General features: G+C 41.1%; 1 protein-coding gene across 1 annotated transcript in view; it reads left to right on the top strand.

Moving 5' to 3' along the window:
* LOC137645799 (high mobility group nucleosome-binding domain-containing protein 5-like) overlaps positions 1–24,683 on the top strand; it is a 279,134-nt gene that overhangs the window by 131,168 nt on the left and 123,283 nt on the right. The window contains exon 5 of the mRNA XM_068378745.1: positions 23,362–23,463. The gene's annotated coding sequence lies outside the window, so the exon portion shown is untranslated. The remainder of the gene's footprint in view (positions 1–23,361; positions 23,464–24,683) is intronic.

Raw genomic sequence — 24,683 nt, 5'->3', positions numbered from 1 at the left:
ATAAAAAAAAACAATTAATACTACTACAGTAATATTTCATTTCAAAAGGCTACATAATACTGAATATTCTAATGGGTTCTTTTTATCTTCATTCGTAAATCTTACACCAGGAGTAGCAATAAAAGCAAAGGGACAAGTCTCCCCCCCCCCTCTCTCTCTCTCTCTCTCTCTCTCTCTCTCTCTCTCTCTCTCTCTCTCTCTCTCTCTCTCTCTCTCTCTCTCTCTTCTCCATATCGTTTCCTGTATAATTTTCAAATATGTTCGTCATACATTTGTACATTATTTATCCACGTTATTCTCTCTCTCTCTCTCTCTCTCTCTCTCTCTCTCTCTCTCTCTCTCTCTCTCTCTCTCTCTCTCTCTCTCTCTCTCTCTCTCTCTCTCCCTTTCCTTTCCTATATAGTTATGTGAAATCTCGTTGTCCAATCATTCGGCAATGAGAAGTCATTTTCGCTCTCGGCATCGAAAGAAAACTTTGTTTCTTCAATATCCTCATCATTGGAGGATTCAGAACTAGTGCTCTCAGTATCAAACAGGTTATCATTATCAAATTCCTCAACAAGAATATAATTTATTTCATCTAAAGAAATAACCTTCACCTTTAGATCACTCATTGTAAAATTAACAACAAACAACCTTATCCGCATAAATGCCCGATGCGCACTGAAAGGAAACCAGTTTTCTAACATCTAGCTACCTTCAGAAAAATAGTTACCAGACATCATATAAGTTTCTATTTACAGCCCCCATTTGCTGAGAGTGTTGCCAAGTGGTGATCCTATACTTACTATACGAGTAAACGTATTATCACGAGACTGACGACTTGATAAAGGCAGTTAAAGTCATGAACGGAATATGCAGTTGAAGGCGGTACCGAGTAGATCGTGGTGAACAGTTTATCACGTGGGTGACGCTTAACAGGTTAATATTGTTAGGATAGTTTACCAAGTAGCATAGCCTAAGGTGTGACAAAAACATTACAGTAATTCCTCTGAACATTCCTGTATTAAAAAGTGGCAATGGCTTGAGATATCAATTTTCCAATATCCAAGATAGAAAATTGCCTAATGTACAGTTTTGACACCCTTTTAAGACTAGAATGACCTCTAAATGGCAGATAAACTTTGTCTTTATTGGGGTCAGCAAACCACATATTTGTTCTATTTATGGGCAACTACTACTTTTAATGTAGTGCTTTTGGGTACAGATATATCGTACTTCAAAGTAGGGAATGCCTAATTAAGTCAATAAATCTTCTTTCCAACCATTATTCTTACATTAAGGGGTTAGTTGCCTCTCACATACCTTTTATCAAAGATATCCTCTTCCACCGAACCTCTTCTCTCCATATCATCTTTCACCTTATCTCGCTATATAATTTTCTGCCTTCATCTTGATTCCCCCCCGTAATAGGTTCCTCCCATCCCCTCCTCACTCCTTCCCCACCATCCATCCTTAACATGTGGCCACACCATCTTGAAAACTCATGACTTTCTCATCACCTCTTGTGATTTTTACCTCCTGCCATTCTACTTATTTCATAATTTTCCAATGTTTCAAGCAGTGATTTTCCCCATAATCTGCCTCAGCATTCTCATTTCTGTTCTCTCAAGCTTTGCCTCCTCTTTCTATTTTAGAGCCCATATTTCCAGTCCATACATTAACACCGGTCTTATTTATGTGTTATAGATGTTGACACTTATCTTGATTTGCATTTTCTTATAGCATATTACTTCTGTCACTTCCCCTAGTTTTTTTATCCTATTCTCAACTTCAGCCACACATCCTCCCTTCTGATTTCTAGCAGATCTCAAGTATCTAAAATGTTTTGTTTTATAGCCAAGACTACTGCAATGTATGGCTATCCTGTTCCTACCTTCTTTACTGCTCACCATAACCTCAGTCTTATCAACATTTACCCTCGAGCCATCCCTTTCCAAGTCTCCTGCCTCTCTATAACCCTTCTTTGTTAATCTTCCTCATTTTCAGCAGTAATCACTATATTGTTTGCGTATAGCAACTCCCACAATTCTTCATTTCTGATCTCTTAACACATCCATGACCACCACAAATAACAACTTGCTAAATGCTGACACCTGGTGTAATCCTACATTAGCTTGGAAGGTATGTTTCCCAATTGCTGTTATTACTTTGTCCTTGTTCTTTTGTACATCATCTCAACCATTCCCATTCTAACCAAATTATCTGGGGCTTTCCTCTTCCTCTAGCACCAATACATAATTTCTCTTAGGATTCTATCATAAGCCTTCTCTAGATGTACAAAAGCACAGAAGAGCTTCTGGTTTCTTCCTAGCCTCTTTTCCTGTACCTGTCTTACTGTAATGATGGCAGCCACAGACCATCTCCCCCCCCCCCATTAATCCATAATGCTTTCCCTCATCTAGTACCCTCTCAAAAACTTTCAAACCATGCTCTGTCACATGATATTATCTTTCTGATTAAATATAACGCCATGACATTATTTTAGGCATTATATCCTCTTCCCATATCACTTAATAAGTCAGCATCCATTCTTCACCCCTCCGTAGCTAGTATTTTGACCAAATTCAATCTGAAACTGGCAGACTTGGTGCTTTACCATTTTTCATTTTACTCTTATGTTTGCTTCACTTCTGTATTTGCTTCCCTTCTGTATTCCTTATCTCCATCACTGGCAACTCCACCCTTAGTGCTGTTGCTCTCTCATTTTCAGTATTCAACAGCGGCTCAAAATATTCTATCTATTTCCTCTTAATGTCTTCATCCCTATACAATATACTGTATTTCCATCTCTATCTTTGATAACTCCCAGCTGCCCCAAATCCTGTCTTTGCCTTTTCCTCGACTTTAAAATCTTATAGATATCCTTTTCTTCTTTCCTTGTTCCTAGCCATTAATTCAATTGCTCTACTGCTCTTCTAATAGCTATACCTACTTTCCTTGAATCTCTTTACTCTTCTCTTTACAGTTTCTTTTCACCCTGTGCATGCCTTACTTTCCAGTCCTCAAATGCCTTTGATTTTCTTTTAAATGACTCTTGCACCTCTATCACACCATGATTTTTCTCCTTTTAACATGCCATACTCTTCCAACTAGTTCCTGTTTCCCTTACACATATTTCTTTCATATCCACCCAGATATTTTCTGCTCAGTTACCATGTCCAATCTCGATGAACATTTCCAGTCGTCTCTTGCATTCCTCTTAAATTTTTCACCATTTTCTCCTTCAAGATCCCAAACATTAATTTTAGATCCTTCTCCTCTTGGGTTTTCTACCTCTCATTTTAAAATCCATCACTACCAGTCTTATATTGGTTAACACAGGGTACATTATAAGTAAAGTTAGAGATTTCTTTAGTGGAGGCATAATAATTAAAGATTTGGTGAAGTCTGGTTTTATGTATAAATGACAAGCTTCTTTACTGATAGTTCAAAATAATTATTTTGATGAATCTTCAATATTCTTAGGCTTTATATTTCAAGCGCAAGCTTATACAGAAAGAAAAAGAAGGGGGCGGTGCGTTAATTGAGCTTTTATGACAGTAAAGAGTTCAAAATGTAATTTTCCTTGATTTTTAGTAGGCTCTAGGTTTCAATCTCCTTTCAGATGCTTGAAAGTTCTGTAACACTGTTAAAAATTCAAGTCCAATACTACTTATCCAGCATGATATACATGTATTTGGTGGGACATACAATGACCAAGAGTTTATAGGGTTTCCTTATTTTAGCAGGTAGCAGTGTTTATTAGATTTTACTGTCTCCTATGGGTGAGAGCTCAGGACTGGATGATCCCCTTGATGATGGTTTTGACCATTTGGGTGATGTGCTACCCGTGTCCGCCAGTCCAAATATCTCGCTTTTAGAGAAAATAAAGTCAGAGTAGGCCTTCTTGCAAGTACTTAACTGCATAAGAGTCGGATTATGCCTTCTTGCAAGTTCTTTCTTGCAGAAGGAAGATAACTCCTTGGGTGACCCTACCTATTGGAGTATCTCACTCCCTCAGGGAAGTCAACATGTCTTGGTTACTTCCTTCTCCATATGTCCGGCAGAGGAAGTGCCATAAAATTATAGATGTTGATCCCTCACCTTTACCATTAGATCTGGAGATTCTTGCTCTCACTCACAATATGACCTTAGAGGGGCTGACAACATTACTGGTGATGTTTTGGGGGCGAAAGCCACAAACATTGAGCGGGTTACAAAGTGTTTTTTACAATCCTCTTTGAGGATGAACTACTGGTTAAGCTTAATCGGATACCTCTTCCATAATGAAGACTTCTCAGATAAACAGAGTGGGAAGCAATGTCCACCATCTTGCTTTCTGGTGACAAGAAAGTACAATAGAGTTCCTCATGCACAACATTCTTAATCAGTGGCTTTACTATATTTTGAAAAGGCAAGACTCCGCTGTGTCAAAATTCCAGAGGCATGTGCCAAGGAGAGAAACGCTCAAGTTTCGCAACCCGCTAATGAAGAGTTTCCCTCGTCAATATGAAAGTCATAGATGCTGTTGCAGAGTTTTGGAGTAAGGCAAGTCAAGTCAAGTCTCCCTTCTCCATTAGGCCATGTTATCATGCCCTCCTCCTTGGTACCGCTCACACAGAGAGCTTCCCCAGTTAACTGACAAGGCCATAAGAGAGGGTCTGATGCTTCTAAGCAGTCCACTTTTAGGAAGCAAGGCTCGAGCTTCCCATTCATGGAAGAGATGATTAAGGTAGAAAAGGCAGACATGGTCGCTCCCACTACGGGGATCATTCCTCCTACCCGTCCCCCGGTGGGAGGATGCCTACAGTGCAGGTGACAGGTGGATGAAGTACAGAGCTTAACCTTCAACGGTCTCCGTCCTCTTCGTAGGTTACCATGTCCCATTTATTCTCTGTCCCCTTTCTTTGACTCATCATCCAGTGATGTCGGGTTCTTACTCGAAGGGATCTGCAATGGAACAGATCCATCAGGCTGAAGTCCAGACCATGTTAGAGAAGGACGCTCTCCAAGAGATCCTTGATGGGTCCCCTGGCTTTTCAGTTGACTCTTTCTTGTAGAAAAGGCATCTGTAGACTGGAGACCAGTCATTGATATTTCTGTCCTGAACAGATTTGTTCTACAAACTTTGTTCAAGATGGAGACAGCAGATACGGTCAAACAGGCCGTCAGACCAAAGGACTTCATGATGACTCTTGATCTGAAGGAACCGTACTTCCAGATCGCAATCCATCTTCAAGGAAGTACTTGAGATTTATCTCAAATGTCAGAATATTCCAGTTCTAGGTGCTGTGCTTCAACCTGTTCACAGCTTCCAGGTGTTCACTGGGGTCTTCTCCTTCATGTCAACTTGGGCTCTCAAGAATGTCACATATCTATTACGTTATCTAGACAAATTGCTCATTCTAGCAGACCCGGTAGAGATTCTACACCCAGGCACATCTCCTCGAGTTTTGCTACGATCTGAGGTTCGTAATTAATCTCGAAAAGCTCTTTCTGCAACCATCTCAGAAACTGGTATATCTTGGGATGCAAATAAACTCCATACTAGGCAAAGTCTTTCCTTCCAAGGAGCAGATTAGAGAGGCTAAGGTCCCCCTTTCTGATGCGAGACTTGCTGCACAACTGTGGCCTCTCGTTACACCTGATTTCTGCGGAATGTCTGGTGCCCAACAGCTGTCTTCACATCCGGTCTCTGCAATTGCAGCTGAAGACCATATAGTCTCAGCATAACTATCCTCTGAACCTTCAGGCTCCGGTGGGGCCAAAGCAAAAGAGACCTGAGTTGGTGGGTGCAAGACACCAACTTCCTTTAGAGTAGAGCCTCTCTTTCCTACCCAGATTTGATGCTCTTCACAGACATATCTAAAGAAGGATGGGGTGTTGACCTGTTGCAGTGCACGGCCAGTGGACTGTGGTCCGAGTCCGAGTACCAGTGCCATGTAAACTCACTGGAAATTAGAGCTGCTTTCCTGGCTCTCAACAATTCCAACAGCAGGAGTGCCCACCTGCCTGCCCAGTACACCCTGTGGTGCTGATGAATGACAACACCACGGTAGTAGCTCACGTAAACAAGCACGGAGGTACCTATTCACAGCAGCTATGCCACCTGGCTGTAGAAATATTAAGATGGATGGAAGGCAACTCAGTAATCCTATCAGCACATTTCATCCCTTGCAAGAAAAACATCCTTGTAGACAATCTGAGCAGGAAAAGTTAGATAGTTGGCTTCAAGCGGTTTTTACTACCCTAGATAGCTTACCAGGAAATCTTGGATAGTTGGCTTTGAGTGGTCTTTGCTTCCTCAGATAATCAACAAAGTTTATCTTTGTGGGGTTCTTTAACCTTAGACCTGTTTGGATCCCCAGGTAACTTGGCAAGATGTCTTTCAACGTTAGTGGAACAATCTATATATCTATGAGTTCCCCCTTCTGCTTAGTAGGGAGGCTCCCAAACAAAGTAAGTGAATTGCAAGGTCTTTCAATGACCCTTATATCTCCAATGTGGCAACATGCAGAATGGTTCCCAAACCTTCTACATCTGCTCACAGAGATGCTGAGGGTGCTCCCTCCACTTCCAAATCTACTCAGCTACACGAGAAAATTTACCACGACAATGGCCTCGCTATAACTTCACGCTAGGAGGTTATCTAGCATCTCTCGACTACTATCCCCTTGATAGCGGAGTTCTTGTTGTACCTCCGGGAAGAAAAACTGCTTGGTCTCGGCGGTGAAAAATTACCGCTCAGCCTTGAGCCTAGTCTTTAGAGTGAACGGAGTTGACATTTCCTCCTCGACAAAATTGTCTCTCCTCATATGGAGTTTTGAGCTTACCTGCCTTTAGTCGGAAGTTAGAACGTAGTTCATGTACTACCGTACAAACTCCTGTATGTCATCAGATCGTGACTTGACGCTTAAGACAGTTTTGCTTCTTGCCATGGCCTCTGCCAAGAGGGTTAGCGAGTTGCAGTGTCTCTTACGACATACCCCATTCAAGGGAATGAGGGCAGGTAACACTCAACTTCATCCCTGAGTTCCTTGCTAATACTCAAATTCTGACTGTAGCGGACCCTAGGTTCGGGCCCTTCCCGATTAAGAGTCTGTGTAATGTAACTGATAACCCAGATCAAGTGTTCCTGTGTCCTGTGAGAACTCTGATGAGCTATTTTAAACGAACTGCAGGAACTCGCACACATGTCAGCAGGCTCTTAGAGATCATGGGGGCCGTCAAGAGGAGATTTACCAAGAATACTGTACAATCTTTTCTTGGATTTTCAAAGTCATATATCTGGACTTAAATCCAGTCTGTAATCCAGGAGGTTGTAGACTCAGAGCTCATGGGGCAGACGTTACCCTGGATTAGTCTGGAATGAATTGTAGAGTGACTGGTCGTTTTTTCCTTCAATTTTCCCCTCTCTTTGATGGACGACGCTTGTGAAATTGCAAGCTGGGCTTCTCCGTCGGCATTAAGTACCATATCCCATGTGTAACCTGATACAGTGATGCCTTGCAACACAAAATTTACTGGTTTCGTAAGGGCTTTTGTAAAGTGACTTTTTCGTGTAGTAAGTCGGCTTTTACATATAGATAGCCTAGTTCGTTCCAGACCCTAGAAAAACACCACATCAAATGATTATAAAAAGGATATGCACCACTAAACAGTACTAAATATATGAAAAGTACTGTATTTTGATCATTATATAATAAATTAACATTGATAATCTGAAAAAATAAGTGTTTAATTAGAGCAAACAATAAAAACACAGTAACAAAAATGTGGAACCTTACCTTTGGAGTGAGGCGATGTCCGAGAGTGAAGTGCGGGGCGGTAAAAGTGGCAGAAAACGTAAACACTCAACTTTAATAAACAGATTTATAAATGACAGAAAAAATTGACACTTAATTTGACACTTAATTTTAGGAAACGCATCTACAAATGGCAGGAAATATTAACACTTAACTTTACAATAAACTTAAAGTATAATTTCTTTTTTTTTCCTTTTTCTATTTTTTTTTCACTTAACGTTTTCTATTTTCTAAATTTAATTACACTACATATTTTCTTCATCACTGCCACTTTAGTTTCTTAACTGGTGCTTGGTCTGCTTTTACCAAAGGCCTCTTACTAAAATATTCGTCCAAAGAGGCTTGTTTCTGCCTGCTTCATAGAATTTTCCTGAGCACACTTAACTGCATGCCAGCCTTGTATTTCTTGATTATTTCCACCTTCATCTCCATGGAAAACATCATCCTCTTCTTTCCTTTGACATCAGCGACTTGTTTGGGACCCATGGTTAAAGATGTATCGTAAGTATCACATACGATAACAGTACATACTGCAAAATTGTTACAGAAGAAAAATCACAAACATTAAATCAATGCGTACGATACCGTTGCTGGAACGAGAAGACATAGGAACGCCAATGGGTAGATGCAATACCGTAGATGCCGACCAATAGGAGAGCAGGATCTCATGGTGGTAACTAGCATCCTAGTAGGGAGATAACCAATGGGAACGCAGGAGGATGGATGGTAGTGAGTTTACGGGCTGGTGGCGCGTGAATTTCAAAATCCGTCTCGGATACAGTCGGGCTCACACTCTGTACCTCCTTCCGTTGTCTGAAACATTTTTCGTGACCCGAGTCATAAAATTCTTCGCATCTCCTTTCGTGAAGTGAAAATTTTGTTAGCCGATTCTTTTGTAGCTAGAGATTTGACTGTACAGTATATGAAATATATTTGTCCCTGTTCTCCCATTGAGGGTTAGTCGGGCAATGTTTTAAGTAAGAGGAGTGTAACACTCCAAGAACCCTTACCTGGTCAAGTCACAGTGCTTAGTTATCACACTGGTTGTCCAGGTCGTTAGCTCTCGCACATAAAATTTGAAATTAGCGAGGTACTAGGGGGCCTTTATCTTACGAGGAATGGGTCACATCCTTAGTCAAATTTCCAGCCAGTTGGGATAGTAATTTCACCCATCTAAGGGTGAGTTTCTATAGTAAAGAGTGAAATGGTATGTATTAGGTGTTAGAACATAACAAATTTGAGAATAATTTGTGTTTTTCCTAACTGTACAAACCTTGAGCTCTTTACTCATATTGGCCCACCAGGACCTGTCCACCTGAAAATCCTGCCTGCAATAAAAAATAATGTCATATGATTTGTGTGTGTATGTTAGAGGAGTGGCTGGTCTACCACCCCCATTAACTAGCAGCTGCCTGTTATATCTCACTAAAAAGTTTATGGGTATTCTCAGCTTTTGTTGAAGTAATATATCCATAGTAAAGAGCTTAAGGTTTGTATAGTTATGAAAAATACAAATTCTTTAATACTTGTCATTTTGAGTTGCTTTTTTATTTTTTTCATGTATTACATGAACTTCACCATGTGGCAATTACAAGAATCAAATAGATCACTTTGGCATTAATAAAGAGAGGAGGAGGACTCTGAGAAACGTAAGAAGTTTTAGAGTTGCAGATATTGGTAGTGAGCTCATTGCTGCACTAAAATTAAAACTGAAAGCACCCATCAAAAAGGTAGATAGAATACCTAGGTTTGATACAATTAAGCTTTTAGCAGAAAAGCACAGAGAAACATTTGCAATTGAATGTAGTAATTGATTTGCAGTCTTAGAGAATTTAAGAGATGAAGAACAGACAATTGATGAAGAATGGTGTGATATTAAGAACATATATCAGCCAGTTAGTTATGAAGTCTTTGGACACACAGTTATAAGGAGAAAGCCATGGATATTAAATGATACTTGGGATGCTATAAAAATGTGACAAAGACAGAAATTGATTGCTGAAAGTTTTTGAGGAAGTAATGAAAATTACAAGGTAGAGCATGCTAAGTACTCCAGTATTGATAGTGAGGTCAAAAGAAAAGCCTGGAAGGATTGGAGAGAATATTTAAACAGTAAAGCAAACGAGACTGACAAAGCTATGAATTAAGGAAGTGGCTATGGTGTAAGAATTGCTCATAGAATTATTGATGAAATCTCGGCTGGGGCAAAGAAGAAAAAGTATATACCTATCAAAAAGAGAGGTGGATCTATTATAACAACAGAAGATGAAGAAAGACAACATTGGATGGAACACTTTAGTGAGGTTATGAGCGGGAGATATGAAGGGAATAATTTGATTGATATACCTGAAGCTGAGGAAGACCTTGATGTGCCCATGAATGAATTCATTGTGTATGAAATCAAAGGTATCCTCAAAACACTAAAGAGAAGGAAAGCCCCTGGATACGATGGAATAACTGCCAAGATGATACTGGCCAAAAATGAAGTGACTCCCAGACTACTTACAAGATTTTTTCTAGAAAGTAGCATGAAGAGGCAAAACCTGATGAATGAGAGTCAAGAGTGTTGGTGAAAATGGCAAAAGGAGGAGACCTGACTGATTGCAACAATTACATAGGCATAACATTTATGTCAGTTATTATAAAAATATATAGTATGCTTATTCTAAAGAGACGAGAGAAAGATTGATGAAAGGCTTAGAGAATAACAAGCAGGATTTAGAAAAGGTAGAAGTTACACTGACTAAATTATCATTTTGAGATGTTGTACAGCAATGCGTAGAATATAGAAATCCCCTTTTGATGGCATTTGTGGACTATGAAAAAGCCTTTGATTGTGTGCGCCAGTCAATTTTGTGGGGAGTCCTGCTTTTGTATGGAATTCCTCTTAAAGATGTGAATTTGATGAAGTTTATTCATGAGAATAGCAAGTGCAAAGTTAATGTTAGTGGAGTCCTTTCAAATGAATTTCCAGTGAACAGTGGCGTATACCAAGGGAATTTATTGTCACCTATGTTGTTTATCCTCCCCATGGATTTTGCCATGCGTAGAACAGTCGGAGATGGTGGAGAAGGATTGGACTGAATTGGGGATAGTAATTTAGCAGACCTAGAGTATGCTGATGATGCTGTCCTTGTTAGCAGCACACCACAGGATTTGCATTGCTTGCTTACCAGCATGCATGAAATATCACACAAGGTTGGGCTCAAGATAAATAGAAGAAAGACAGGGATGATGAGAACAGAGTATGCAATGGAAGATGAAATATCATTTGAAGGAGAAAGGATTAATGAAGTAGAATCATTTTAGTATTTAGGAACTATGATCTCCAATACAGGGTCTTCAGAATTAGAGTTTAGTGAAAGATTGAAAAGAGCAAATCAGACAATGGCTAGGTTAGGTAAAATTTGGAAATCAAATTGCCTGAAATTACATATAAAAATCAGACTATATATCAGTGTATTGGATCAATGTTACTCTATGGACATGAGTCATGATATGACAATGAAACAATCGCCAATAGATTTAATAGATTTGAGAACAAAGCCCTCAGAAGGATATTTGGAGTTAAATGGCAGGACAGTATTAGAAATGAAACTATAAGAGAGATTACTCAAGTGTCATATGTGGATGAGATCATGATGAGGGGTAGATGGTGATGGTTTGGGCATGCTCCTCGCACTTTCCAAGAGAGATTAGTGTAACAAATGTTCAGCTGGGCTCTACAAGGAACTAGAAGAGTTGGAAGACGGAGGCCTACATGGCTGAGGACTATGAAACGCGAAGTAGGAGATGATGAATGGAGAAGTATTGAATTAAAAGCTCAAGATAGAGACGACTGGCGAAATCTAACCGAGGCCATTTGCGTCAGTAGACGTAGATGATGATGATGATGATGATGATGATTATTATTATATTTTGGAACATAAAAACTGTAAGATTGGTATAAAATGTTAAGTGGAAAATTTTCTGAATAATTTTTACCCTATGTACCCCAGTCGCTCCCAAATGATTTGTTACCGAAGCCCCAGACCCTTTTTTTTTTTGGACATTTTACCTAACTCATCTTAACATGAAAACTATACAAGTTAGGATTTTATAACATTTACTGAATAGCTGGCTAAAGTTTCTTTTGATTAATATATGATTTTACTGTACTGTATATATTTTGTAAAATCTTGATTTACACGAGTAAAGGAAAGATAAAAAACTGGTAACTATTGGACATAAATTACGTTCTATGACGTTCAAAGGTTTAAAAACCTTAAAGATTTTTCATAAAGTTTAACAGGATATCTGTGAGGTACACAGCAACAGGTTTGATATTGTTCCGACACTTACTACAAACCTTATGCTATTTATTAGGCATTATCTTCCAGCAAAGCTGGAAGACTAGCCATAAAGACTTTAGGCAAGGTGGCATCTACCCAACCCGGGGTTGGTAGTAAGGGGAAGTGGGAGTTGCCAGCTACCCCTTTCACTCACACACACTAGTGAATCCAAGCCACTTTCTCTTTTGGCTTTGAGGAGAACGGGTTTGTCTGCTCTCTGCTCCCTCAAAAGACTGCCCATTGATTTTTCAGATTCTTTTTCTTTTCAGGAGGGTGTGTTTTCTTCTGCGTCCTCATGCAGACTTGGCCAGGTCCTGAAGGCCGCTTTTGCGGTACCTTCATGTTCTCTGTTGAGACCGACCCCCATTTATTGTGTACTACCTGTAGGGGACGGGTGGTTTAGTACAAGCGTAGATTAGCTAACTCCAGGGTAACTTTCGGGGATCCTAGAGAAGAAACTTCTCCCCTGCCCTCAGGTGAGTCGTCACTTCTGATGTATTGCAGGTCTGGCCGTCACTGGGTGTTGCAGGGCCTCCTTCCAAGGATGTCATGGTAGAACTTCTGCAGCTCGGGGCCCAGAGGGTTCATTCTTTGGTGTCCTCCAAAGTAGAAGTCCTTTCTCCAGCGGGTGCAGTGATTAATTCTTTTGCTGTCTGTAAGGCCCACCTTTTGCCTTCTACGTGCCGACGAAACCATAGCGCATGCTCGTCTCCCAATGCCGACCTTATGCTGACGAAGAAAATCCGCGCCATCCTCGGATCTCTTTGTCCTCTAGGGACCATATTCCTCCACGCTCCTCCAGACATTCTCCCTCGCCTTCCGTCAGGCAGTGCTCCAGTTCCAGAGACCAATGATCTTCTCACCATTCTCGTGCTCGTGATCGTCACTTCAGATCGTTGTTCGCCTGCTCATGATCATCACTCGCCTGCTGGAAGCTTGACTTCTGCTCGCTGATCTCTAGTTTCCCATCACTCGTCACCTCGTGAACCGCTCAGCAGCCTGCTTCTCACCAGCTCCCTGTTTGCCAGCGTATAGCCCACTATCCCGCCCTCTACCTAGACGGTCTCCTGCTAGTCGACGCTCGTCAGCATGCAACTTTCCATCTCGCTGCTCGCTACTTACCATGTCACTGCTCACCAGCGCAATACTCTCCTGCTCGCCACTTGCCATCACATCACTCTCTGGCTCGCTGATCACCGTGCTGCTCGGCAAGCAGTTGCTTTCTTGAGCGTCACTCACCAACACTTTGCCCACACTTTGTCAACACTTTTGCCTGCTCGTTGATCTCAAGCACGTTATTTGCATTCTCCAGCTCGTCGGAGATCTGAGAGACCTACCCTATATTCCCCAGCTCGCTCACCATCTCCTGTGCAGCCGCCCATGGTTTCCGCTCGCAATTCCCATTCTTTTGTGTGCACTTCACACACTCCTGCAAGGGATCAAGTTCCTGCACCCTAACAGTCCAGGAACGAGCCTTCCAGAGAGGTAGTAGCAGTTTTGGAGCAGCTTACACCTCATCAGACCTTGTCTGTAAGAGGTGTAAGGCCTATTCCCTTTCCCGAAGGGTTCAAGGAACCTCCAGGTAAGTTTGCTGGGGTTCCCACCACTCCAGATTGCCCCAGGAATATCTGCAGATGCCTGTGTGAATTGATCGAGGTAAGCAACCCTCTCCTCCTCAGTTCACTTGGGGACAAAGCTGAGAAGTATTTCTTTCCATTTCCTAGAGTAGGAGACGTCAGAAGATAGACCGTACAACTCACTAACTCCCATGGCCAAAGCCAAAGCGAGTAGAAATACTGTCTTTCATGTAAGGAGGTAATCTGATGCCTGGCATAAAGATTCGTAGAGAGGGACCTTCTGAGACTGAAGGACCCGAACCGTGTTCCAAGGAGTAGGTCTAAGTTCCAACTGGGGACAAGAAATCCTAAAAAATTTGTATGAGTAGAGGCATCGAGGGGAGTGATACCCTTTCTACGACATTAGTCACAAAAGACTGACCACTTCGCCTGGAAGACTGATGATGAAAAGCATCTGAGGTGTCTAGACATCCTTTCCCCAACTTGTTGCAAAAAGCCTCTCTGAGAGAGGAGGTGCTGGACACTTTCTAGGTGTGAAGTCGAAGCGAAACTACAGCTTTGTGGAAGATGATGGCATTTGGCTGTTTTAGTAGATCATGTCGTGGAGGAAGTTCCCTCGGAAGCTCCAGAAGGTCCGGGAACCATTCTGCGTGATTCCATAGCGCAGCTATTGGAGTCATTAACAAGTTTTTGCTTATTCTAACTTGGTTGAGGACTTTTTCACCAGACAGTGCGGAGGAAATGTGTACACATCTAAGCTATCCCACCATTGTTGGAATACTTCTTGCTCGAGAGCTTGTTGGTCAGAGAGTGGGGAACAGTCGAGCGGGAGCATGAAGTTCAGGCCTTTGCAAACAGGTCCACAGTTGGGGAACGCCACAGAAAGTTAAGACTTTGTTGGCTACTAGTTGATTCAAGTACACTCAGAGCCAACTATCTGAGTCACCCTGCTGAGATTGTCTGCAAGCACATTCCTGTTGCCAGGAATGACGCGAGGGAATGGGGACACCTAGCTGTCTTCTATCCATTTGAGTATGTCTACTGATAGATGGTTCTGTAAGAGAGCTATATGCTGTTACAGTCGGCCCTTGATCTTTACGATAGTTAGGTTACAGACATAGCTGCGAAGAGGGGATTCTCACGAATAAATGCTGACTAGGGTGGACTAACTCCTAACCTAAAAAGTCACAGCCCCTTGCCAGGAGCGGGTGCCCGAGCTGATGATTAACACCGTAAATATTGCCTAAAGATGTTTTAATTTTGTTTCTGCAACATTTTATAATCATTATTTTAGTGTACTGTACATTTGCTCACCTGTACACTACGTACTGGACACAGTAAGGCTACAGTACAGTATTGTGCTAAAGTAAATATTTACAGAGTCGTTATCATCCCCTTATTGTTCTGTATAACAAAAGTTGCTCCTATCTAGTAAAACTGTACTGTAATCTAATCCTCACTGATACTGTAGTGTATATTACTGTAATATATGTACAGTAATATTACCACAGTACAACTTAACTGTTACTTACTGTAAGTGTTCAGTGTTTTCGTTCAGACGACTCGAGTAGCCTACACGTTTTCTTGAAGCATGATGTAACTGTGTCGTCTCTTACGTAGTATGTTACCTTATATCCATACTTTCTTAAACAGAAATACAGCTTATTTTATAAACTAAAAACATAAATATCTCAGTAGTAATTGTTTATTTTAAAGAAACATACAAAAACAGTGCATTCTATTACTGTTTAACAGTGATATCTCTCTCTCTCTCTCTCTCTCTCTCTCTCTCTCTCTCTCTCTCTCTCTCTCGCTCTCTTATCATAGCATAAAATATTTGATTTTGTTTCGGAAGCTTTAATGCATTCTATAAAACTGATTATTTAAACTGTTAATTGTCCTTTAATGAAAAATTTATGCATTTTTGTTTTAAATTTCTGGTGTATTTTAACAATCAAAGTATTTTGGGTGCAGTGATCAGATCAGCTGATGCACAAACGATTCAATAACAAAGAGTATTGTTTAATATACTATTTCTTAATTTATTCAAAGCATTTACTATATGTAGTTAATATAGTATTACATAAGCACCGATGTTTTGTAAGCTATCATAATATTCATATAATGTAATACATTTATAGCTCATTACAGTATTAATTCTCTCTCTCTCTCTCTCTCTCTCTCTCTCTCTCTCTCTCTCTCTCTCTCTCTCTCTCTCTCTCTCTCTCTCTCTCTCAAGCTTTATAATCAAGCAACTCAGAGCTTAAAACTATAAAATATCTTGCAGTGGCAACATGAATGAAACTTTGGTTAAAGTGTTGTAATTCAATAGTACAAGTAAATCAAATATGAGAGTATTTCAAATAACACTATTGAAGTTAGTAGGCTAATCGAAAAATGATAGATCAAGTAATAATTGTTTCTTTTAGTAAATATGAAATATCCTTCGGTAGCATGCCTTAATAATAAGAGTTATTTGATCCAAAAATTGAGGTTGACGACAGACTACACAATGTTGAGCAGCTGATTTGAATGCAAACAAAGCAAAAGATTATATTTCGCTATGTTTTTAATTATATATATGATCCTAAAACGTTTATATCAAACATAGCTGCAATTTTTTACCACAGTAAATGGATATACACTATACAGAGAGAGCTGTGTGGAGAGATAGGTAGTGGCGCGAAGCACTCGCAGTGAAAGGAGCTGAGGCTATTTTAAATCATTGCTCAACGTGGATTATATCGCGATTATGAGAATCTATATGATAGCTATTGCATTGTTCTTATGCGTGAAAAACCGAAGCCGCAAAGCCAGAACCCGTGATGGACTAGGGCCGATTGTACCTTTCTGATTCGGGCCAAAGGACGAAGATGGTTTGGTGCTGCATATGGGCCCCACCTTCTTTTGATGCATCCAAAGAGAGAGCATCAGTTCTAGAGAGGGGATAAGAAGATAGGCCCTTTTGCAGAGGTTCTTGTCTGTCACTCGCAATCTGTGGTTTGTCCCGAAGGGTCGGTAGATTGCATAGCAAGAAAAACATCTCGAGATGATGTCAAGACATCTAACTGCTTGCACGCTTCTTCTATGAAAGGTGTGTGGACTTCCTCCCTCCAACTGTTACCAATCTTTAGGGGCTGGCCGAGTAAGAATGATACAGGTAGTCGGTATTGCATATATTATTACAGTGACTCTCCGTAGAGATTGCCTTCTAGACAAGAGACCAATCGGTAACTACTGAACACCACCAATTACTCCCAAAGGATAAGATGGAGACGTATCTTCAATCTATTGTTGGACAGGTAATATATTCATAAGTCTATCCATGGAACAGTGACAGATCTGTAAGCAGGATAAGTCTATGGGCGTATCCCGAATTATATTCATGTCCGGACTTGGTTGGAGAGTGTTGAAAACGTTTGTAACCGAGATTTCTCTTTCTTAACCCTTTTTCCCCCAACGCTATTTGGAACTTTCCAACCCTTAACCCCCATTGGTTTTTTTTTTCAAGCACATTTTGCAATATATTTTTTTGAATTGTGCTAACAGCCTTAATTTTCATCATAGAGAGGTCAGGTTGGTCTCATTATTTTGGAAAATGCCTAAAGTTTCTCATCAAGTTATCAAAATTATGCAAAAATTTTAAATAAGTTTTTTTTGCAAGGACGTACCGGTACGTCCATGGGGTAGGGTTAAATAAAAAAGAAAAGAACATAACGTATATATTTTTCTGTCTCCGATGAGTAAAACTGCCATAAATATTGAAAAATTCCCTTTTAGGGAACAGATATGCTTATGAGAAGTTTTTGGTCTAAGAATATCTAAGAAAACTAAGACCTTTGATCAGAAAGAAATGAAGGAAGTCTCTATGAAGGCAGATTGTATATACAGAATGTCTGGTTATGGGAAGGTAGACAAGTATAGTAATGTATAACCTGGTTTCCTGTAAGGGATATGCCCTTAACAACTTATTAGAACAGTGTTCTAATTGTAAGATGGTGTATAGCCCTTGTTGGCAGAAAGATCACTTGTACGGATGTGCACTTGCCTATCTGCATTAGCTCATACGTAATCTTTGCCTCCAGGTAAATTCAAAGAATCCAGTTGCGGGAATAATGTATGTGAGACGAATCGCAACATTATTGCCCAAGGAAAATTTGATCATCGACTAGCTGTAGTATTTTTAAAAATGTGAGTGCATATGCCCACATACAAAGTACAGTATACAGTTATTGTAGCGATCGTTCCTCTGTTGTTTTGCCTATCCTCCTTGTGGGAGGTGCTTGCGAACATTCATACACACAAAGTTGTCTGGCTCCCTTTTGGGCGGTGTTTGTAACATTCGTAAATGTTATGAAAAGATGATCTTCTTGTTGCTATCATTCTAAAGCGTAAGCTAACACTGTTCCCTTGGGATTAAATTCTTGAGACAATTACCCTATAAGGGTAAAAAAATAAAATGTCTCGGAAGTCTATCATTCAAAACGAGAAGTTGTTGTGCACAGGGGTACGACGTCATGCGGCTCATTGAAACAATCGGTAGAAACCGTGTTTGTGGCAATAATCTTAAGGTTTTATCTTGGAGAGAGTGCTTGCACCAGGAAAGAGTTCTTAGGGTCTTTATGAATTTTTAACGAACACCTGTTGAAGTTATGTAAAATTTCTCAGGAACGAGAGTTTCCCAAAAAGGTTGTAGTCTCGTATGTGTGGGTTTGCTCAACAAGACCATACATGAGGTTGCCACCGACCGTTTTCTTGTTTGGGGGTACCATCGAACGCTTTCTCACTATTGAGAAAACTACCGTCTAATGCAGGCAAGTCCTATCAAAAGGAATTGAACTGGAATGTAAAAATTCTTTCTGATGGCTTCCATCCCGGCAGTTGAGGGTTTCTCGATGACGCGAGGCGATCACGAGCTGCCTGCTAACCCAACCACTAGAAGCGGGAAGGGTGGTAGGAAGGTGATGGGGGTTTGTTAAAAAGTGAAAGGATCGGAGCTTGGTAGACCAGCCTAGCTGTTGCATAGCAATTAGCTGGGAATGTAGAGTGACGTTACAAGTCACGCTACGCTGCTCCGTCTCTCAATGCTGTTCTGCCGTGTGACACAGCATGGGAACTAGCATAGCTAGATGACCAACCCGGAGGGGTGGTCAACTATAAAGCTTTCAGAGCGAGCTCTGAGTCAAGCAAACCGTGAGATTCGGCGCAACAAGAACCTAGCGCTTCTATGTCAAGGGAACTTGAAAATTAGTCAAGATCCTTGTCGCGCGAGCCCCTAGTGTCTGCGCGAAGGGATCCCGAAGGTTTAAGAGGGTTTTGCGAGCTCGGGGGCTCAGCGTAACCGATGAAACAAGAGCTGGGAGGCTCAGCGTGACGCCAGTCATGAGAGCCTGAAGGCTCAACGTGACGAGAGTTAAGGAATTCCTTGTTACGCGACTCGACATAACAAGGGTTATGAAAGCCCAGGGGCTCAGCGTAACACCAGCCACAAGAACCTGAAGGCTCCACGTATCCTGAACCCGAAGGCTCCATGCATCCTGAACTTGAAGGCTCGGTGTCCCATAAGCCCATAGACCTAACTTGACGAGGACCTATAGATCCCTGGTTGCTAGAGCCCAAAGGCTCCATGCAGCAAGAGCCCAATGGCTTGAGTTTGTCACGCAAGCCCAATGCGTGACTGTCATGTAACCCTGAAGGCTCAACACAACAAGGACCTGAAAGTCCCTCGGTGCCACGAGAGCCCAAAGGCTCTGCTTGACGGGGAAGCCTAAGGTCTCTGGTTGCGAGAGCTCACCTACTCCTCGCAACGGGAGCTCGAAGGCCCCAGATCACGCAAGCCCAATGCGTGACCGTCACGAGAACCCGAAGCTCAACACGACGAGGACCTGAAGGTCCCAGGGTATAAGAGCCTGAAGGCTCCGCATAACCTGAGCCTGAAGGTCGATGTCACGAAAGTCCGAAGTCTCAACGTGACGAAGACCGGGAGGTCCCACGTTGTGAGAGCCAAAGGCTCAAAATAGCCAGAGCCCAAAGGCTGAATGTTCCACAAGCCCAAGGACTAATGAGAAGTGCCGGGTTGCGAGAGCCCGAAGTCCCTTGCTCCTACCGCTGGAGGCTGAGCATGCCCTGAATGGAGAGGGTAAAAAATTAAAACCTCCACCCGACGAACCTCCGAAGGGGAACGTCTAGCAGAAACCAACCGAGGGAGAGACTGCTTAAGCTCAAGAGCTTGCTCCCCAAGCATGAGGTTTGTTTTCACAAAGGAGAATATCGCTTAGGGCAATGTACTAACCCCGGCCTGGGGGAAAACCGTAAGCATAAGGAGACCACTGACCATAAGCGATTCTCTCTCACAAACGAGAGATGTTCCCCTGAGGAAGATCATGTCTAGGACTTTGCTCTCCCGCCGTCCCTGATGAAGAAGAAGCAGTGTCTTCGGCGTCAGCCACGAGATCAAGGTCAGACCAACAGGCCGCAGTACCTGTGACAACCAGAAGTTTTAAAAGACGTCTTCTACCCCAGGGGAAGGAGAAAGCCCAGGGAAAAGAGTGGTCAGAAACTCCTCCTTCTGACAAGAACCTCTGGAGAGGGAGTCTGCTCTACCACAAAAAGCTGAACAAGCTTTCTCTCGTGAATGAGAGGAATGTTCTCCCAAAGGAGGATATTGCCTAGAATTAGTTTTCATCCAGCCCAGTGGGAAGAAACGTAGTCGTACATCATGTGTTGGACACAACATTCTTTCTCATAGACGAGAGAGAAGTCCTCCTAATGGAGGACCCTGCCTAGTACTTTGCTTTCCCTCAGCTCAAGGGGAGAAGCACAGTCTTCGGCGATGAGATAGCAGCTGCCAATCTTTGTTGAGCTGACAGCAATTCCCCCGAAAGAGGAAAGGATGCTAACAAACTTAAGATGGGAAGCTCTTCTTTGGAAGGGAGAGCAGCACAACACCCAGGGAAGTTAACTCTCCCTGGAAAGGGGAAGTACTCCAATCCCTGGAGGCAAATTTCCTGACAGTGCTCTTGGCTTCCCTTCAACAAGACTTGTTCAAGTTGAAGGTTGGCATCGAGTGCTACCTTGTAACCAGCGAGTAGTAGCACTGAACAGACCGGAGCGGTCGATTCCACAGGAACGAACGGATCTGCTTCCTACATTGGTTGTTTTAACTGAATGAAGAACGGCATCGCTATCTTAGGAACAAATAAAAATTATGATGAATACAAATCATATATATAAAAACATGTGTGAATGTTTTCATATGTAATAAAAAAAAAGAAAAAAACCAATTACCTGTGAAACCATAAAAGCCAAGCAAAATTGGGAGAAGAAGGCAGTATGTCCGTCTCTATCGAGCCAAGAAAGCAAAGTAATTACTCAACCCAGGTGTGTGAGTGAGTGGGGTAGCTAGGCTGCCCCCAGCCCCACCCGCTAGTTACCAGGCTACCCCCACCCCTACCCGCTAACTAGCGGGTTGGGTGGTTATCCCTTATTGAAAATTATCATGGCTAGTTAAGCTTTGCCAAAAACAATATTCCCAATATAGATAGTGGAAGGTTTGTATTTGTGCTGGAACAACTATAGAATAACCTGTACATTTATTTGAAGAATAATGTAAACAAACACGGTGGTATCTACACAAACGTAGTTCGTGTGTACGGCTATTTGTACTTTATCTATTGTTAATAACCTACTTTACAGTATTTAATCAGTAATGTAAGGGGATAAAGTCGAATCATTTTCAATAATTTGATATTGATTTTATATGAAAGGGGACTATTTGTTAATTTCTGAAAGTTTTAGGAGGCATTGAGTTAGGCTTTGCATACCCTAGGCCAAAATTTAACTCTAAGGGTACTGGTACGATAAAGATTTACAAGCAAATTCAAGCTACGAACGGCCTCTCGGTCCACATTGTGGTCGTTGGTTTAGGACTCTAACATTACTAATAGACAGCAAGTAATACTGTACAAATAACATATCCTTACCTCTCTTCCTGTGGTTGGCCTGCACACTTGAAGGGGTGTTGCAAGTGCTGGAGAGACAGGCTTATTAAGAGTAGAAAATGGAAGATGCTAGAGAAGCTGGAAGAGGAGCTGGAGAGTCAGTATGAGATGCAGGATAATCAGGGTGAGATGCTTGAAGAGGTGCTGGAGGTGGTGTTGAAGCTGCTGAATAGAGGGTTGGGGTTCAGGTGCACCCCTCTACCTTTTGTAAAGTACACTACATACACAATTATGTCTGCCTTAATTGCATCCTCTCTTTCAAGATCCCCTTGTGACACCTCCCAGCATCCATTACCCTCTGGACACCTTCATAAACCTTTCTAGGCTGCGATCCTGTTCCTCAAACTTTGCCATTCCTCCCTCTAGCAGGGCAAAAACTTCTGCCAAGGCCTTGGCTGTGAATTTCTTGGGCTCTGGGATCAGGGTGTCTTTCTCTTCTGCAGTCATCTGGCTCTACAGCTCAATAAGATCCTCAGCAGCCAACTCCTCGCCATGAGATGCCAGGAGCTCGGTGATATCACCAGCATTCACCTCAAGATCCAGCTGCTTGCTTAGGTCAACAACCAAAGCTTCCAGACACCATTCATATCGGTTTGCATCACCTCATCCCAAGGTTCAGTAATGTTCTTGATGGCATCTTGGATGTTTTAATACTTCCAGAACATCATAAGGGTCATTTCCTCCTCCTCTGTTGCCTTTTTTTTTTTTTTTGCCTCCAAAGCCATAGCATTTGTACTACAGAGGTAGTAGGCTTTGAAGGAAGCAATTACCCCTTGCTCCATAGGCTGTAACAGGTAAGTAATGTTAGGTAGCAAGTAAACCACTTTGACATGTGGATGGAAGTTGGGTAAGTTGGCAGGGTGACCAGGGGCATTACCCAGCACCTTGAAGGGTAGGCCCCTCTTAGCACAGTACTGGTCAACAGGTACAAGGTAGTTAAAAACCAGTCCTCAAATAACAAGAGTCACCCATGCATTCCTATTAGACTTCCAAATGACCGGTAGCTCACTCTTTCATACTCCCTTAAGTGCCCTGGGATTCTCAGCCTGAAGCACAAGCTTAAGCTTCATCTTGCAGTTGCCAGAAGCATTACCCTCCAAGGAGGAGTCACTCTCGGCATGCTAACTTTGTGTCCTAGTGCTGTCTTCTCCTTAGCAATGTAGGTCCCGTTTGACATGCACTTGCAAAATAAGCCTGTCTCATTGACGTATAAAACTTGTTCATCATAAAACTAAACTTCCCTAATAATCTCAGCCAATGCTTGCTTATCAGCACTAGCAGCTTCATCTAATACCTTAAGGTTGTGTAAATTGACATAAGTTTTAAATCTCATAAATCACCCCTTACTGACCACAAACTCCTCCTTTCACTTTTTCTTTTTCAGTTTTATACCTAAAGTACCTACCATAGTCTTTTTGTATATTAAATGCTTAGATTTATTGCAGTAGTGTTACTTGAAATATATGAATTTGGATCTTTGTTTTAGACCTCATAGATATACACAAAAATTTGTCTTTAATATTCCTTATTGAAATGGGGATTGTCCTTAATACTGTACTGTCAAATATGGTTTATATAAATTATTCAAAGGTGAGTAATAAGGTAATAGATTTTAATGTTAAAATTGTTCATTTTTTAATTCATGAAACTTCATTTTTAATTTCAGGTGATTCATGAGTTTTCCACTCCGCTCAAATGCTGCAAGTTTGGTAGATACCAAGGGAGATCATTCTTTGAAAATCACATCAACACTCTCCCTCACTTTGTGGTAAGGCTGATAGATAGAAATTCTGCATGTGTCTTATAGGAAGCATGGTAATCTAATTTGTTTAACGAGATTAGTTTTAGACTGTTTTTTGTGATGTTTACACTTGTGTTTACAGGATCGTTACTTTTTAGTGAATATGTTTAGCAGCTAAAGTTTGTTTCAAGTTATGAGGAATAAACATCATTAGCAGAACTTGGTTTGCATGATTATCTAGGTTTTGTATTTACTGCTTTCCATACTGTATTTTGGGTGTAAAGGTTTCTCTATGTTCAAGTGAGAGTTTGCAATGCTAGGCTACATAAGGAGGATTTTAATCTACAGTACTCTTAATTGTAGAGGATACACTACAGATTGCATCTTGGGTTTTTGTGATGTAAGTTGCTTTCCCAGATTAGTAAAAGAGCTCCTCTTTAGGACTTGTGATTTAAGGATAATGGCTGTCAGGAAAACAACAGCTCTAGAGATAGTTAAATAGATTCTTCTTTACTTGTATTTTTTGTCTATTTATGTACATACACTTACATAAATTCACTTTCATACACTCACAGTTTTACCTTCAGTACTAATCTTTGAAATAATCTTATCAGAATTTTTATATAGCTGATTCTAGACCATCAAAGTGTCACATAGAAACTTGCAAAAAGAAAATACTTGACATTCATTTAATTTAAGCAGGACTTGATTTTTAAATCCTTTTCCTTAACTTAATACAATAGTTAATATGTAATTGCAGACACTGTAACACACCATACACAATATGTGTCCTAGCACAATGATATTTCTCTAAAGTAAAAAATAATTATGACAGGCAAATATGACTCCTTATATAAACAAATCATATCACAATACAGTATATCGTATGGTCAACATACTAATTAAGGTTACTACATCCTTGATTATATTTTCACAAGCAATTTTCCAAAGCCTTTTCTGCACTATGCATTCATTTGACATTCTGTATTTATGAAAAACAAGCATATTTTGTCATATAAAACTTTGTTATTACAGTACACAGTATTCAAGTTAAGCGCCAGATTAGTTTATCATCTACTTTGTTCTATTTCTAATGTGGCATTCCTTTCAGAGAATCTGAAGCGTCCAAAAGTATTAGTGGACACACCCTTTAGTTCACCTAAAGATGAATAGCATTGGTCTCTCAAATAAATCTTTGTCCCAGAATCTATCAATCATTTACCATCAATGTAAAATCCAGTCACACT

This window comes from Palaemon carinicauda, chromosome 8, assembly GCF_036898095.1.
Source record: "Palaemon carinicauda isolate YSFRI2023 chromosome 8, ASM3689809v2, whole genome shotgun sequence".
NCBI classification, from domain to species: Eukaryota; Metazoa; Arthropoda; class Malacostraca; order Decapoda; family Palaemonidae; genus Palaemon; species Palaemon carinicauda.
The sequence above is the reverse complement of the archived record's forward strand: the minus strand, read 5'-3'. Positions and strand labels throughout refer to the sequence as shown.